This window comes from Lithobates pipiens, unplaced genomic scaffold (assembly GCF_037356315.1).
Source record: "Lithobates pipiens isolate NorthernLeopardFrog02 unplaced genomic scaffold, aLitPip1_a1.2 Scaffold_18, whole genome shotgun sequence".
In the NCBI taxonomy this organism is placed as follows: Eukaryota; Metazoa; Chordata; class Amphibia; order Anura; family Ranidae; genus Lithobates; species Lithobates pipiens.
The window spans coordinates 574,968,004-574,984,117 of NW_027507758.1; the positions used below are offsets into that span (position 1 = coordinate 574,968,004).

The window sequence follows — 16,114 nt, forward strand, 5'->3', positions numbered from 1 at the left end:
CCTCTTACAATATATGTTTGAAAAAAACACCACATAAGATTAAAATCTAGGCTACCAACGAATACACCTGGTCAAAGCAAGAAGTCACCATCATCTGCTTAAAGTAATATCACCATATTTGTACACATTTGAGCTTAGAAGGAAAAAAAACTATAGCAAAACCCTGTTACTTGGTATCACCAAGGTTTCCTTCCAGTGCTAAGAAGGGCCACTTTGTACACATTAAAAAATAGCAAAAGTTCGGAGCCTAACTATGTTCTCTCCCAGAAATTCAGTATGGGAGATAGATAAAGGGGATATAAAAATACAGTCCCTACTCATCACTCCTTTCTCGTCAGTGGTAAATAGCTGACAGCAACCGTCATTAGGGCTCAAAGTCTATGTTGGAATTTTGTAATTCCATGGAGAAAGATAAACTCTCTTTGTAATCCCATCAAGAAAAATAAAACACTCCTCAGAGCAAATCCCTTTTGTGAATGTAGACTCACCTGAGACAGTTAACGGCACTCCTGAATTGGCAAGATCAACTGTGAAAATCAGCACTCCTTTCATGGTTCTCGGATATGGTTTATCCCACCAGTACCAGGATGGCCGAGTGGTTAAGGCGTTGGACTTAAGATCCAATGGATGAATATCCACGTGGGTTCGAACCCCACTCCTGGTAAACATTTATAGTGATTGCAGCAATTGAAGGCCCTCTTACAATACATGTTTGAAAAAAACACCACATAAGATTAAAATCTAGGCTACCAACAAATGCACCTGGTCAAAGCAAGAAGTCACCATCATCTGCTTAAAGTAATATCACCATATTTGTACACATTTGAGCTTAGAAGGTCAAAAAACTATAGCAAAACCCTGTTACTTGGTATCACCAAGATTTCTTTCCAGCGCTAAGAAGGGCCACTTTGTACACATTAAAAAAATAGCAAACGTTTGGAGCCTAACTATGTTCTCTCCCAGAAATTCAGTATGGGAGATAGATAAAGGGGATATAAAAATACAGTCCCTACTCATCACTCCTTTCTTGTCAGTGGTAAATAGCTGACAGCAACCGTCATTAGGGCTCAATGTCTATGTTGGAATTTTGTAATTCCATGGAGAAAGATAAACTCTCTTTGTAATCCCATCAAGAAAAATAAAACACTCCTCAGAGCAAATCCCTTTTGTGAATGTAGAATCACCTGAGACAGTTAATGGCACTCATGAATTGGCAAGATCAACTGTGAAAATCAGCACTCCTTTCACGGTTCTCGGATATGGTTTATCCCACCAGTACCAGGATGGCCGAGTGGTTAAGGCGTTGGACTTAAGATCCAATGGATGAATATCCACGTGGGTTCGAACCCCACTCCTGGTAAACATTTATAGTGATTGCAGCAATTGAAGGCCCTCTTACAATATATGTTTGAAAAAAACACCTCATAAGATTAAAATCTAGGCTACCAACAAATACACCTGGTCAAAGCAAGAAGTCACCATCATCTGCTTAAAGTAATATCACCATATTTGTACACATTTGAGCTTAGAAGGTCAAAAAACTATAGCAAAACCCTGTTACTTGGTATCACCAAGGTTTCCTTCCAGTGCTAAGAAGGGCCACTTTGTACACATTAAAAAATAGCAAAAGTTCGGAGCCTAACTATGTTCTCTCCCAGAAATTCAGTATGGGAGATAGATAAAGAGGATATAAAAATACAGTCCCTACTCATCACTCCTTTCTTGTCAGTGGTAAATAGCTGACAGCAACCGTCATTAGGGCTCAAAGTCTATGTTGGAATTTTGTAATTCCATGGAGAAAGATAAACTCTCTTTGTAATCCCATCAAGAAAAATAAAACACTCCTCAGAGCAAATCCCTTTTGTGAATGTAGACTCACCTGAGACAGTTAACGGCACTCCTGAATTGGCAAGATCAACTGTGAAAATCAGCACTCCTTTCACGGTTCTCGGATAAGGTTTATCCCACCAGTACCAGGATGGCCGAGTGGTTAAGGCATTGGACTTAAGATCCAATGGATGAATATCCACGTGGGTTCGAACCCCACTCCTGGTAAACATTTATAGTGATTGCAGCAATTGAAGGCCCTCTTACAATATATGTTTGAAAAAAACACCACATAAGATTAAAATCTAGGCTACCAACAAATACACCTGGTCAAAGCAAGAAGTCACCATCATCTGCTTAAAGTAATATCACCATATTTGTACACATTTGAGCTTAGAAGGTCAAAAAACTATAGCAAAACCCTGTTACTTGGTATCACCAAGATTTCTTTCCAGCGCTAAGAAGGGCCACTTTGTACACATTAAAAAAATAGCAAAAGTTTGGAGCCTAACTATGTTCTCTCCCAGAAATTCAGTATGGGAGATAGATAAAGGGGATATAAAAATACAGTCCCTACTCATCACTCCTTTCTTGTCAGTGGTAAATAGCTGACAGCAACCGTCATTAGGGCTCAAAGTCTATGTTGGAATTTTGTAATTCCATGGAGAAAGATAAACTCTCTTTGTAATCCCATCAAGAAAAATAAAACACTCCTCAGAGCAAATCCCTTTTGTGAATGTAGACTCACCTGAGACAGTTAACGGCACTCCTGAATTGGCAAGATCAACTGTGAAAATCAGCACTCCTTTCACGCTTCTCGGATATGGTTTATCCCACCAGTACCAGGATGGCCGAGTGGTTAAGGCGTTGGACTTAAGATCCAATGGATGAATATCCACGTGGGTTCGAACCCCACTCCTGGTAAACATTTATAGTGATTGCAGCAATTGAAGGCCCTCTTACAATATATGTTTGAAAAAAACACCACATAAGATTAAAATCTAGGCTACCAACAAATACACCTGGTCAAAGCAAGAAGTCACCATCATCTGCTTAAAGTAATATCACCATATTTGTACACATTTGAGCTTAGAAGGTCAAAAAACTATAGCAAAACCCTGTTACTTGGTATCACCAAGATTTCTTTCCAGCGCTAAGAAGGGCCACTTTGTACACATTAAAAAAATAGCAAAAGTTTGGAGCCTAACTATGTTCTCTCCCAGAAATTCAGTATGGGAGATAGATAAAGGGGATATAAAAATACAGTCCCTACTCATCACTCCTTTCTTGTCAGTGGTAAATAGCTGACAGCAACCGTCATTAGGGCTCAAAGTCTATGTTGGAATTTTGTAATTCCATGGAGAAAGATAAACTCTCTTTGTAATCCCATCAAGAAAAATAAAACACTCCTCAGAGCAAATCCCTTTTGTGAATGTAGACTCACCTGAGACAGTTAACGGCACTCCTGAATTGGCAAGATCAACTGTGAAAATCAGCACTCCTTTCACGCTTCTCGGATATGGTTTATCCCACCAGTACCAGGATGGCCGAGTGGTTAAGGCGTTGGACTTAAGATCCAATGGATGAATATCCACGTGGGTTCGAACCCCACTCCTGGTAAACATTTATAGTGATTGCAGCAATTGAAGGCCCTCTTACAATATATGTTTGAAAAAAACACCACATAAGATTAAAATCTAGGCTACCAACAAATACACCTGGTCAAAGCAAGAAGTCACCATCATCTGCTTAAAGTAATATCACCATATTTGTACACATTTGAGCTTAGAAGGTCAAAAAACTATAGCAAAACCCTGTTACTTAGTATCACCAAGATTTCTTTCCAGCGCTAAGAAGGGCCACTTTGTACACATTAAAAAAATAGCAAAAGTTTGGAGCCTAACTATGTTCTCTCCCAGAAATTCAGTATGGGAGATAGATAAAGGGGATATAAAAATACAGTCCCTACTCATCACTCCTTTCTTGTCAGTGGTAAATAGCAGACAGCAACCGTCATTAGGGCTCAATGTCTATGTTGGAATTTTGTAATTCCATGGAGAAAGAAAAACTCTCTTTGTAATCCCATCAAGAAAAATAAAACACTCCTCAGAGCAAATCCCTTTTGTGAATGTAGAATCACCTGAGACAGTTAATGGCACTCCTGAATTGGCAAGATCAACTGTGAAAATCAGCACTCCTTTCACGGTTCTCGGATATGGTTTATCCCACCAGTACCAGGATGGCCGAGTGGTTAAGGCGTTGGACTTAAGATCCAATGGATGAATATCCACGTGGGTTCGAACCCCACTCCTGGTAAACATTTATAGTGATTGCAGCAATTGAAGGCCCTCTTACAATATATGTTTGAAAAAAACACCTCATAAAATTAAAATCTAGGCTACCAACAAATACACCTGGTCAAAGCAAGAAGTCACCATCATCTGCTTAAAGTATTATCACCATATTTGTACACATTTGAGCTTAGAAGGTCAAAAAACTATAGCAAAACCCTGTTACTTGGTATCACCAAGATTTCTTTCCAGCGCTAAGAAGGGCCACTTTGTACACATTAAAAAAATAGCAAAAGTTTGGAGCCTAACTATGTTCTCTCCCAGAAATTCAGTATGGGAGATAGATAAAGGGGATATAAAAATACAGTCCCTACTCATCACTCCTTTCTTGTCAGTGGTAAATAGCTGACAGCAACCGTCATTAGGGCTCAAAGTCTATGTTGGAATTTTGTAATTCCATGGAGAAAGATAAACTCTCTTTGTAATCCCATCAAGAAAAATAAAACACTCCTCAGAGCAAATCCCTTTTGTGAATGTAGACTCACCTGAGACAGTTAACGGCACTCCTGAATTGGCAAGATCAACTGTGAAAATCAGCACTCCTTTCACGGTTCTCGGATATGGTTTATCCCACCAGTACCAGGATGGCCGAGTGGTTAAGGCGTTGGACTTAAGATCCAATGGATGAATATCCACGTGGGTTCGAACCCCACTCCTGGTAAACATTTATAGTGATTGCAGCAATTGAAGGCCCTCTTACAATACATGTTTGAAAAAAACACCACATAAGATTAAAATCTAGGCTACCAACAAATGCACCTGGTCAAAGCAAGAAGTCACCATCATCTGCTTAAAGTAATATCACCATATTTGTACACATTTGAGCTTAGAAGGTCAAAAAACTATAGCAAAACCCTGCTACTTGGTATCACCAAGATTTCCTTCCAGTGCTAAGAAGGGCCACTTTGTACACATTAAAAAAATAGCAAAAGTTTGGAGCCTAACTATGTTCTCTCCCAGAAATTCAGTATGGGAGATAGATAAAGGGGATATAAAAATACAGTCCCTACTCATCACTCCTTTCTTGTCAGTGGTAAATAGCTGACAGCAACCGTCATTAGGGCTCAATGTCTATGTTGGAATTTTGTAATTCCATGGAGAAAGAAAAACTCTCTTTGTAATCCCATCAAGAAAAATAAAACACGAGAGCTCCGCTGAGGCCTACTTGCATCCGCCGCAATCCGGACCCCTAACACCGCAGATCGGACTTTCTTCGGGCCGCGAGCCCTGCTGGCATTCCCCGCTGTCATCCGGAGGACGTTCGGCACTTCTCCGGGCGGTCTACGAGCTCCGGTCCGTCCCGGGCCTGCCGCCCACTCGCGAGGAGCTCCGCCGCCATCTTGAGGCCTACCTGTCTCCCGGTGCAGCTGAATGTCCCTCGGCTCCAGGGGGGTTCCTCTTCCTCAGCGTCCACCTAGTGCATCCCGGCCCGGGTCCGGTGCCCGAACGAAGCACATTACAGGCGCCTGGAGGTCTGGGGCCTAGCGATCCTCTACAGCAAACGGCGGCCATCTTGGTACACCCGGAGCAGGCCGCAGCCCTACGCCCGCACTTCTGAGGCTGAAAACCGCTTACAGTGATACACCCCCTCGGAATTCTGCTCTCCCAGGCTTCGTGGGGCAACATAAGAACCAGAAAGGGCCTCCCCAGCCCCCTCAGCAAGTATTAACCCTCAGACGGAGCGGTTTTGGAACTACCTGAGCCTACTGGGTCTTCCCTGCCACCGCTTTGCTTCACTTCTTCATCTACATCATATGAGGTTCGCAGGGTTCCTTGCTACAATTATTGCACCAGTGACCCCGGGACTCGCGGTGAGTGCGGCACATCCCCCCCCCCCCCCGGCCGTAGACTGTTTCCTGGCACCCTAACCCCCCCGTTGGTTGTTCATTCCGGGGGGTGCCCCCTTCTACAGGCCACTTTGGAACCGGCTGCTGCCGGGCGGTTCTATCAATCAGGGGCACAGCAGCCCTCAGCTTTCCCAAGGACTGCCTAATGACGTTATGCTAATTGCTACTGCTTCGCTTCACAGCAACCCTACATAGTAGCAGCGCACGCACCTAGTTTTCAAATGTTTTTCTAAGACCCCAGATTAGCTCCGCTCGGGACTTCAATCTATCTCAGAGGTATTCCTGCACCACGTTTCACCTCATCCACAATTTTTTTTTTCCTCCTTACCTCATCTTCTAACCCGCTGAGCCTTAGTGTATGCCGTCTAAAAAAAAGAAGGCACGGAGCACCGCCCAAAAGACTCTCACACAATACCTTCTCCGCTCTCAAGAACATTCTAGCATGGAGCGTGAGGGGTCGGTTGATGGGCGCCTCTCCCCGGACCCGGCCTCCCCGCCTCGCTTATTGGGCCCTACCTCTCCGGCTCCTTTGTCGGATAAAAGAACTTCCAGTGCCCTCTCAAAAGCGGACCTAGAGGACAGTCTGGACTCCATGTACAATAGATTGGCATCCAAGTTTCAATCAGAACTTCAGAAAACTTCTCATGCACTTTCACAGGAAATCTCGGCCCTTGGAGCAAGGACTGAAAGGCTAGAGACTAAACATGACGAGTTGGCAATAGCTCATAATGACCTCAGCCGGGAACACGAAGCCCTTTCCTCCACGGTCCAACTTCTACAGTCTCAAATAGAAGACCTCGACAACAGAAATAGACGTAACAATCTGCGTATCCGTGGCATCCCGGAGTCCGAATCTGAGCTTATTCCGGTAGTCATCCGGTTGTTTAAGTCCTTGCTCCCTGAGCATGAAGCCACTATGTTCAAATGTGATCGGATACATAGAGCTCTGCGCCCCAAACCCCCGGAGGACAAACCCCCCAGGGACATCATTCTCTGCATGAAGGACTTTCTGGTCAAGGAGGAGATTTTGAGAGCAGCTCGTAACAAACAGAGGATCACTCTCGATGACAAAGTTATCCAAATTTTCCCAGATATCGCACCTGCGACCTTGGAGCGTAGAAGGAACCTAAAGGAGATAACCACTGTCCTGCAGTCGGCCCGCATCAGGTACCGCTGGGGGTTCCCATTTCGTCTTGTGATTCCACATAACGGCTCGACATACTCTGCTACCTCGGTCCTGGAGGGTCAGGAGATCCTGGTGAAGCTGGGACTTTTGGACGCCTCGGCGGTTCGCAGACTGCCCTCCACTCCCAGAGCTACACCTATTTGGCAAACCCCTCCGACCAGAAGAGACAGACGTAGAATCAGATATGGTGCAGATGATCGGGTGGAAGATAGTCCTCGATGATGTTGTTTTGCTCTCCTTTATCTGAAGGCTCAGACTGTGGTTTGCTATAAGTTCTCAATGGCTGTTTATATGCTGCTCGTGTTTATATGGTACAGGGTAGTGTGTGTTTAAGTTTCTGGTTTTATACTGTTTCCCCCTCTTAGCTCCTGCTTGCTCCACGCCTCAGTCCTATCGGGCGACGGTGGAGCTTGTCGGAGTGAGGGGCCTTATGTGTCCTAGGTTTTTCCTACCCAACCCACCAGCCATTTACAAGTCCCTAGGAGCTGTTGTATGGCTCCCCTTTCCAGTGGTCGGTTGCTTCTTTGGTGGGCACCCCCTACCATTGCGCAACCCTACTGGGCACGAGACCTTGTTGTCTCGGTGTTTGATTGTTATTTTGGTGTGGCTATGTTTCCCCACACGCTATTATATTTAGCTTTAATGTTGGGCCCCAGACCCTTCTTGGGCTTTGGGCCTTTTCCTTTTCATGCATATTCCCTTCTTTTATGTCTTTTGATCTTCTCCCTTCTAGGTCGATCATATTCCTTGTTCTATGCTCTTACATTCACTCAGACGCCTTTTATACTCAAGATTGGTATTTTCTCTATACACTTGTTTTTATTGCACTGTGTCTTATTTTTCTATTGTCCCGCAGAGGATATGAGGGTCCCCCTGCGTCTCTGGCGCCTGTTGGACGAGTATCCCCCGAGAGTTTCCCTTTCTCCCCCTGCCACCATATCTGACCTCTCCACTATAGTTGTCCTTTTTTATTCGCCATGGCAATAACTTGTGTTTCCCATAATGTCAAGGGATTTAATTCACCATCTAAAAGGCGCAAAGCCTTCTCCTTTTATAAAAGCCTTGGAGCTAAAATCCTTCTACTCCAAGAAACGCATTTCTCCCGCTCCTCTCACCCTAAATTTTTCCATAAGGACTTCCCTCAAGCCTTTTACTCGCTCCACTCGTCCAAGACCAGGGGTGCCGCCATTCTCCTTCACTCCTCCCTCCCGATGGAGGTCAAGCATATATTTAGAGACCCCGAGAGCCGCTATGTTATTATTCAGGGTGTGGTCCACAACAGAGAACTTACTATTGCTAGTATTTACGCACCCAATGAAGGTTCGGCCACGTTCTTTGGGTCATTTTTTGAGAAAATTGCTCAATATCACTCCCCTCACTTAATCGTAGGTGGTGATTTTAATTCAGTCGCCAACGCCACTCTCGACCGTTCATCAACACCAATCTCTTCTAGAGCTTTCCCGAAATCGCTCTCCAGGGGCCTACGGGAACTGCAACTCACTGACACCTGGAGAGCTCACAACATAGGCTGCAGGGAGTACACTTTCTTCTCCCACCCACATAACAGTTATGCGAGGTTAGACTACATTTACTCCACTCCAATTATTCTTGCTAACTCGGTGGAGGCCTCCATCCACCCCTGTGTTTGGTCCGATCATCAGGCAATTTCCTTTACTACAGGGTTTATTCGGCTCGCTCCCACGCCTCACTCCTGGAGATTGAATGAATCCCTTCTCTCGGACTCAGGGGTGGAAGCCCAGGTAGCTCAATCTCTGGAGGAGTATTTCTCCTTGAATGCTCGCCCGGAAATGCAACCCTCGACCCTCTGGATGGCGCATAAAGCCGTCATCAGGGGACGACTTATTAGTCTTTCCGCAGCCCGGAATAGAGCTAATAGGCTTAGGATAGTGGAACTAACCAGAGAATTGGATCACCTATACAAAGACGCATCCTCGTTGCACTTGGACTCGTCCAGGCGCACCATAGATCAGAAGCGCCTGGAACTCGACTCCTTGTTGTCCTCCAAGGTTGAGAAGACGCTACGCTGGGCCAAGGCTCGCAGTTTGCTATTCAACAACTCTGCCTCGACCTCGTTTGCTAGGAAGTTGTCTAGCACACTTCGACCGCCTCACGTCTACCGTCTATCTAACAGTGAGGGTTTTGTATCGTCACATCCCAAGGAGGTTCTCAAGATCTTTGAGCAATTCTACTCTAAACTCCTAGAGGCCCCCCACACCCTTCCTTCTCTTGATGACCTATCCTGGTTGCAGGACATCCCTCTTCCAGCGCTCTCCTCCTCACAAGTGGAGGCGTTGAATGCCCCTTTTACTGTTCCGGAAATCTTAGGGGTTCTCAAGTCACTGAAGTTGGGTTCGGCCCCGGGTCCGGACGGCTTCTCAGCCCTCTATTACAAAAAATTCTCCATGATTTTAGCCCCCAGAATGATGCAACTTTTCAACTCGATTCTACTAGGTGGTAGCTTCCCAGAGGAAATGCTGTTAGCTAACATGTCACTGATCCCTAAAACCAATAAGAATCATAATTTACCTCAAAACTTTAGGCCAATTTCGGTAATCAATAATGATATCAAAGTATTTAGCAGAATCTTAGCTGACAGACTAGCAAAATTTATCCCTTCTCTAATTTCCCCCTTCCAGTCTGGGTTTATTCCACATCGTTTTATCACTGACAATATACGCCTTGCCTCCAATGTTATCCAAGATGCCAACCTATTCTCCCGTAAGCTCCTCCTGTTGAGTTTAGACATACAGAAGGCATTTGATAGTGTTACATGGAACTATTTAGACACACTTTTGCCCCTCATGGGCTTTCAGGGTAGCTTTCTAGCAGGATTCCAAGCCCTCTATAATAATCCTATGACTCGCATTAGGTTGCCCGGCTGTAACTCAGAATTCTTCCCCATAGGCAAGGGCACTAGACAGGGGTGTCCCCTTTCCCCTTTAATCTTTGCCCTAGCCCTGGAGCCCCTCGCAATTGCTCTCCTTAGACATCCTGATATTACTGGTTACACTAAGGGGTCCGAAACGTATAAATTTTGCATGTATGCAGATGATGTTTTGATGTTTATTACTAACCCTCATGTCTCTCTCCCCAATCTTTTCTTGACTCTGTCTCATTTTGCGAAAATCTCTGGCCTGTCCATTAATGTGTCTAAATCTGTAGCCCTCCCTATAGGCTTTACACCCAATGATCTGGCCCTTATTAAACAAAACTACTCATTTACTTGGGCCTCCACCCACATTTCTTATCTGGGGGTTGGTCTTCCCGGGAATTTCGGGGACCTCTTTGGGGTCAATTATCCCCCACTGATTAGCAAACTTAAAAACACCCTAAGAAGTTGGCTCTCTTTACGTATCCCCTTTATAGGTCGAATCACTGCCCTCAAAATGGTCATCCTACCCAGGTTGCTATATCTATTTCGCTCCCTACCGGTTAAGCTCCCCAAGAGCTTTCTCCTTGACCTTCAGTCTCATTTCAATAGGTTTATTTGGAACAGTAGACCTCCCAGATTTGCGAGAGGGGTACTCTATAGATCTATGAAAAATGGTGGTCTGGGAGTACCTCAGATTTGGTTGTACTACCTTGCCTGTAGATTTACTCAGCAGGCACAGTGGTCGATCCCTAATTCTAAAGTTCCCTGGGTGAGGTTTGAGGGTGACTCGATCACTCCATTCTATCTCCCCGGCCTTATGTGGTCAACTAATCATCCCCTCCTGACTCTAACCACGCGCAATACTATAGTGGCAGATTGCCTCCAACTGTGGCACCGCTTCAAGCAGAGATACGACATCACCCTGGGGCGCTCTTTAGGGGCCTCCTTCCTGGGTGACCCTAGGTTCCCCCCGGCTTATCTCCATCCTGAATCTTTTGACACTTGGGTCCGTTGTGGGCTTACCCAGTTGAAGGACTTTGTGACGGGCTCTGGCTTTGTTCAATTTTCGACTCTGCAGGCCCAGCACCAACCCCCGGACTCTGAATGCTATAGATACTTGCAGATCCGCCACTTCTTCCTCTCCCGGTACGGACTCCACCCTCGGGCACAGCTCACTGTCTTTGAGGACGTGTGTTTCAATTTCCCACGCCAAAAGGGATTGATCTCTCTGATATATAGGGCCCTTGAGGGACATTCGGAGTGCCAGTCCCTTCGATATAGAGCTCGCTGGGAGGAGGAGTTGGCTCTGGAGACGGGAGTGGTGGATTGGGAAGAAGGTTGGAACAACATGCGCAAATGCACCAGATCCCTGACTGTTAGGGAGACGGCCATCAAGGTTCTCACTAGGTGGTACTACACCCCGGTACGTTTGCACCAGATTTATCCCCTCACATCCCCCAACTGTTTTAGAGGGTGCAATCATCCCGGCACCTTTGTACACATTTTTTGGGATTGTGACTTAATTCGCCCTGTCTGGCAAGAGGTCTTAAGGCTGGTGGATGGGTTCGCGGGCCGAACACTGTCCCTCTCTTATCACCACTGCCTTCTATTCCAGACCCCCCCCGACACCCCTAAACATTTTATAAGACTAGTGCACTCTATCTGTGTTGCTGTACTGTGGACTATTGCTCTTCACTGGAAGTCCCCGTCTATACCTTTAGCACAGGTTCTCACTCGTATTGATCAGGTAATGCTGTCTGAGAAGATCTTTCACACTCTACATGACACTGAACACATCTATGACCTTAAATGGACCCCATGGTTCCTGTTTCGTTTACAGTAGTGATCGCACCTTAAGTTTTTCCTTTTGCCTCTCTTTTCTGTTTGCTTTTTCTCCTCTTTTTCCTTTGTTTCTCTCTGCTCTCCCTCCCCCTTCTCCCTGTCATGATCTTTCTTTCATAATTGGGATATGATGGTCAGCTCGTTTAACTTGTCATTCTCGTTACTATTATGATTGATGGTTGGAATTTAAGACCCATACAGTATATCATTTATCTATGATTGGTCCTGCAAGGTTCTGTTATGTGTTTATTACCTTTTGGTAACCTGGTCTTCCAACATTTTATGCCAATGTTGAAATATGATTCTTTTTGCTGACTTTGTATTTCTGTTAATAACTTTAATAAAACCTCTTTTGAAAACAAAAAAATAAAAATAAAAATAAAACACTCCTCAGAGCAAATCCCTTTTGTGAATGTAGACTCACCTGAGACAGTTAACGGCACTCCTGAATTGGCAAGATCAACTGTGAAAATCAGCACTCCTTTCACGGTTCTCGGATACGGTTTATCCCACCAGTACCAGGATGGCCGAGTGGTTAAGGCGTTGGACTTAAGATCCAATGGATGAATATCCACGTGCGTTCGAACCCCACTCCTGGTAAACATTTATAGTGATTGCAGCAATTGAAGGCCCTCTTACAATATATGTTTGAAAAAAACACCACATAAGATTAAAATCTAGGCTACCAACAAATACACCTGGTCAAAGCAAGAAGTCACCATCATCTGCTTAAAGTAATATCACCATATTTGTACACATTTGAGCTTAGAAGGTCAAAAAACTATAGCAAAACCCTGTTACTTGGTATCACCAAGATTTCTTTCCAGCGCTAAGAAGGGCCACTTTGTACACATTAAAAAAATAGCAAAAGTTTGGAGCCTAACTATGTTCTCTCCCAGAAATTCAGTATGGGAGACAGATAAAGGGGATATAAAAATACAGTCCCTACTCATCACTCCTTTCTTGTCAGTGGTAAATAGCTGACAGCAACCGTCATTAGGGCTCAAAGTCTATGTTGGAATTTTGTAATTCCATGGAGAAAGATAAACTCTCTTTGTAATCCCATCAAGAAAAATAAAACACTCCTCAGAGCAAATCCCTTTTGTGAATGTAGACTCACCTGAGACAGTTAACGGCACTCCTGAATTGGCAAGATCAACTGTGAAAATCAGCACTCCTTTCACGGTTCTCGGATATGGTTTATCCCACCAGTACCAGGATGGCCGAGTGGTTAAGGCATTGGACTTAAGATCCAATGGATGAATATCCACGTGGGTTCGAACCCCACTCCTGGTAAACATTTATAGTGATTGCAGCAATTGAAGGCCCTCTTACAATATATGTTTGAAAAAAACACCACATAAGATTAAAATCTAGGCTACCAACAAATACACCTGGTCAAAGCAAGAAGTCACCATCATCTGCTTAAAGTAATATCACCATATTTGTACACATTTGAGCTTAGAAGGTCAAAAAACTATAGCAAAACCCTGTTACTTGGTATCACCAAGATTTCTTTCCAGCGCTAAGAAGGGCCACTTTGTACACATTAAAAAAATAGCAAAAGTTTGGAGCCTAACTATGTTCTCTCCCAGAAATTCAGTATGGGAGATAGATTAAGGGGATATAAAAATACAGTCCCTACTCATCACTCCTTTCTTGTCAGTGGTAAATAGCTGACAGCAACCGTCATTAGGGCTCAAAGTCTATGTTGGAATTTTGTAATTCCATGGAGAAAGATAAACTCTCTTTGTAATCCCATCAAGAAAAATAAAACACTCCTCAGAGCAAATCCCTTTTGTGAATGTAGACTCACCTGAGACAGTTAACGGCACTCCTGAATTGGCAAGATCAACTGTGAAAATCAGCACTCCTTTCACGCTTCTCGGATATGGTTTATCCCACCAGTACCAGGATGGCCGAGTGGTTAAGGCGTTGGACTTAAGATCCAATGGATGAATATCCACGTGGGTTCGAACCCCACTCCTGGTAAACATTTATAGTGATTGCAGCAATTGAAGGCCCTCTTACAATATATGTTTGAAAAAAACACCACATAAGATTAAAATCTAGGCTACCAACAAATACACCTGGTCAAAGCAAGAAGTCACCATCATCTGCTTAAAGTAATATCACCATATTTGTACACATTTGAGCTTAGAAGGTCAAAAAACTATAGCAAAACCCTGTTACTTGGTATCACCAAGATTTCCTTCCAGTGCTAAGAAGGGCCACTTTGTACACATTAAAAAAATAGCAAAAGTTTGGAGCCTAACTATGTTCTCTCCCAGAAATTCAGTATGGAGGATAGATAAAGGGGATATAAAAATACAGTCCCTACTCATCACTCCTTTCTTGTCAGTGGTAAATAGCAGACAGCAACCGTCATTAGGGCTCAATGTCTATGTTGGAATTTTGTAATTCCATGGAGAAAGATAAACTCTCTTTGTAATCCCATCAAGAAAAATAAAACACTCCTCAGAGCAAATCCCTTTTGTGAATGTAGACTCACCTGAGACAGTTAACGGCACTCCTGAATTGGCAAGATCAACTGTGAAAATCAGCACTCCTTTCACGGTTCTCGGATATGGTTTATCCCACCAGTACCAGGATGGCCGAGTGGTTAAGGCGTTGGACTTAAGATCCAATGGATGAATATCCATGTGGGTTCGAACCCCACTTCTCGTAAACATTTATAGTGATTGCAGCAATTGAAGGCCCTCTTACAATATATGTTTGAAAAAAACACCACATAAGATTAAAATCTAGGCTACCAACAAATACACCTGGTCAAAGCAAGAAGTCACCATCATCTGCTTAAAGTAATATCACCATATTTGTACACATTTGAGCTTAGAAGGTCAAAAAACTATAGCAAAACCCTGTTACTTGGTATCACCAAGATTTCTTTCCAGCGCTAAGAAGGGCCACTTTGTACACATTAAAAAAATAGCAAAAGTTTGGAGCCTAACTATGTTCTCTCCCAGAAATTCAGTATGGGAGATAGATAAAGGGGATATAAAAATACAGTCCCTACTCATCACTCCTTTCTTGTCAGTGGTAAATAGCTGATAGCAACCGTCATTAGGGCTCAAAGTCTATGTTGGAATTTTGTAATTCCATGGAGAAAGATAAACTCTCTTTGTAATCCCATCAAGAAAAATAAAACACTCCTCAGAGCAAATCCCTTTTGTGAATGTAGACTCACCTGAGACAGTTAACGGCACTCCTGAATTGGCAAGATCAACTGTGAAAATCAGCACTCCTTTCACGGTTCTCGGATATGGTTTATCCCACCAGTACCAGGATGGCCGAGTGGTTAAGGCGTTGGACTTAAGATCCAATGGATGAATATCCACGTGGGTTCGAACCCCACTCCTGGTAAACATTTATAGTGATTGCAGCAATTGAAGGCCCTCTTACAATATATGTTTGAAAATAACACCACATAAGATTAAAATCTAGGCTACCAACAAATACACCTGGTCAAAGCAAGAAGTCACCATCATCTGCTTAAAGTAATATCACCATATTTGTACACATTTGAGCTTAGAAGGTCAAAAAACTATAGCAAAACCCTGTTACTTGGTATCACCAAGATTTCTTTCCAGCGCTAAGAAGGGCCACTTTGTACACATTAAAAAAATAGCAAAAGTTTGGAGCCTAACTATGTTCTCTCCCAGAAATTCAGTATGGGAGATAGATAAAGAGGATATAAAAATACAGTCCCTACTCATCACTCCTTTCTTGTCAGTGGTAAATAGCTGACAGCAACCGTCATTAGGGCTCAAAGTCTATGTTGGAATTTTGTAATTCCATGGAGAAAGATAAACTCTCTTTGTAATCCCATCAAGAAAAATAAAACACTCCTCAGAGCAAATCCCTTTTGTGAATGTAGACTCACCTGAGACAGTTAACGGCACTCCTGAATTGGCAAGATCAACTGTGAAAATCAGCACTCCTTTCACAGTTCTCGGATATGGTTTATCCCACCAGTACCAGGATGGCTGAGTGATTAAGGCGTTGTACTTAAGATCCAATGGATGAATATCCACGTGGGTTCGAACCCCACTCCTGATAAACATTTATAGTGATTGCAGCAATTGAAGGCCCTCTTACAATATATGTTTGAAAAAAACACCACATAAGATTAAAATCTAGGCCACCA

At 43.7% G+C, this 16,114-nt stretch overlaps 12 non-coding genes across 12 annotated transcripts; all 12 read left to right on the forward strand.

Annotated features, from left to right (window-relative positions):
- The first annotated feature begins 581 nt into the window (after nt 1-581).
- On the forward strand, nt 582-664 carry TRNAL-UAA (transfer RNA leucine (anticodon UAA)). The gene has a single exon. It is a non-coding gene; the product is annotated as a tRNA-Leu (tRNA).
- Nucleotides 665-1,277: 613 nt separating this feature from the next.
- TRNAL-UAA (transfer RNA leucine (anticodon UAA)) lies at nt 1,278-1,360 on the forward strand. The gene has a single exon. It is a non-coding gene; the product is annotated as a tRNA-Leu (tRNA).
- A 612-nt stretch (nt 1,361-1,972) lies between these two features.
- Nucleotides 1,973-2,055, forward strand: TRNAL-UAA (transfer RNA leucine (anticodon UAA)). The gene has a single exon. It is a non-coding gene; the product is annotated as a tRNA-Leu (tRNA).
- A 613-nt stretch (nt 2,056-2,668) lies between these two features.
- Nucleotides 2,669-2,751, forward strand: TRNAL-UAA (transfer RNA leucine (anticodon UAA)). The gene has a single exon. It is a non-coding gene; the product is annotated as a tRNA-Leu (tRNA).
- Nucleotides 2,752-3,364: 613 nt separating this feature from the next.
- Nucleotides 3,365-3,447, forward strand: TRNAL-UAA (transfer RNA leucine (anticodon UAA)). Its single transcript has one exon. It is a non-coding gene; the product is annotated as a tRNA-Leu (tRNA).
- A 613-nt stretch (nt 3,448-4,060) lies between these two features.
- On the forward strand, nt 4,061-4,143 carry TRNAL-UAA (transfer RNA leucine (anticodon UAA)). The gene has a single exon. It is a non-coding gene; the product is annotated as a tRNA-Leu (tRNA).
- Nucleotides 4,144-4,756: 613 nt separating this feature from the next.
- Nucleotides 4,757-4,839, forward strand: TRNAL-UAA (transfer RNA leucine (anticodon UAA)). The gene has a single exon. It is a non-coding gene; the product is annotated as a tRNA-Leu (tRNA).
- A 7,624-nt stretch (nt 4,840-12,463) lies between these two features.
- TRNAL-UAA (transfer RNA leucine (anticodon UAA)) lies at nt 12,464-12,546 on the forward strand. Its single transcript has one exon. It is a non-coding gene; the product is annotated as a tRNA-Leu (tRNA).
- Nucleotides 12,547-13,159: 613 nt separating this feature from the next.
- On the forward strand, nt 13,160-13,242 carry TRNAL-UAA (transfer RNA leucine (anticodon UAA)). Its single transcript has one exon. It is a non-coding gene; the product is annotated as a tRNA-Leu (tRNA).
- A 613-nt stretch (nt 13,243-13,855) lies between these two features.
- Nucleotides 13,856-13,938, forward strand: TRNAL-UAA (transfer RNA leucine (anticodon UAA)). The gene has a single exon. It is a non-coding gene; the product is annotated as a tRNA-Leu (tRNA).
- A 613-nt stretch (nt 13,939-14,551) lies between these two features.
- On the forward strand, nt 14,552-14,634 carry TRNAL-UAA (transfer RNA leucine (anticodon UAA)). Its single transcript has one exon. It is a non-coding gene; the product is annotated as a tRNA-Leu (tRNA).
- A 613-nt stretch (nt 14,635-15,247) lies between these two features.
- On the forward strand, nt 15,248-15,330 carry TRNAL-UAA (transfer RNA leucine (anticodon UAA)). Its single transcript has one exon. It is a non-coding gene; the product is annotated as a tRNA-Leu (tRNA).
- Nucleotides 15,331-16,114: the final 784 nt, after the last annotated feature.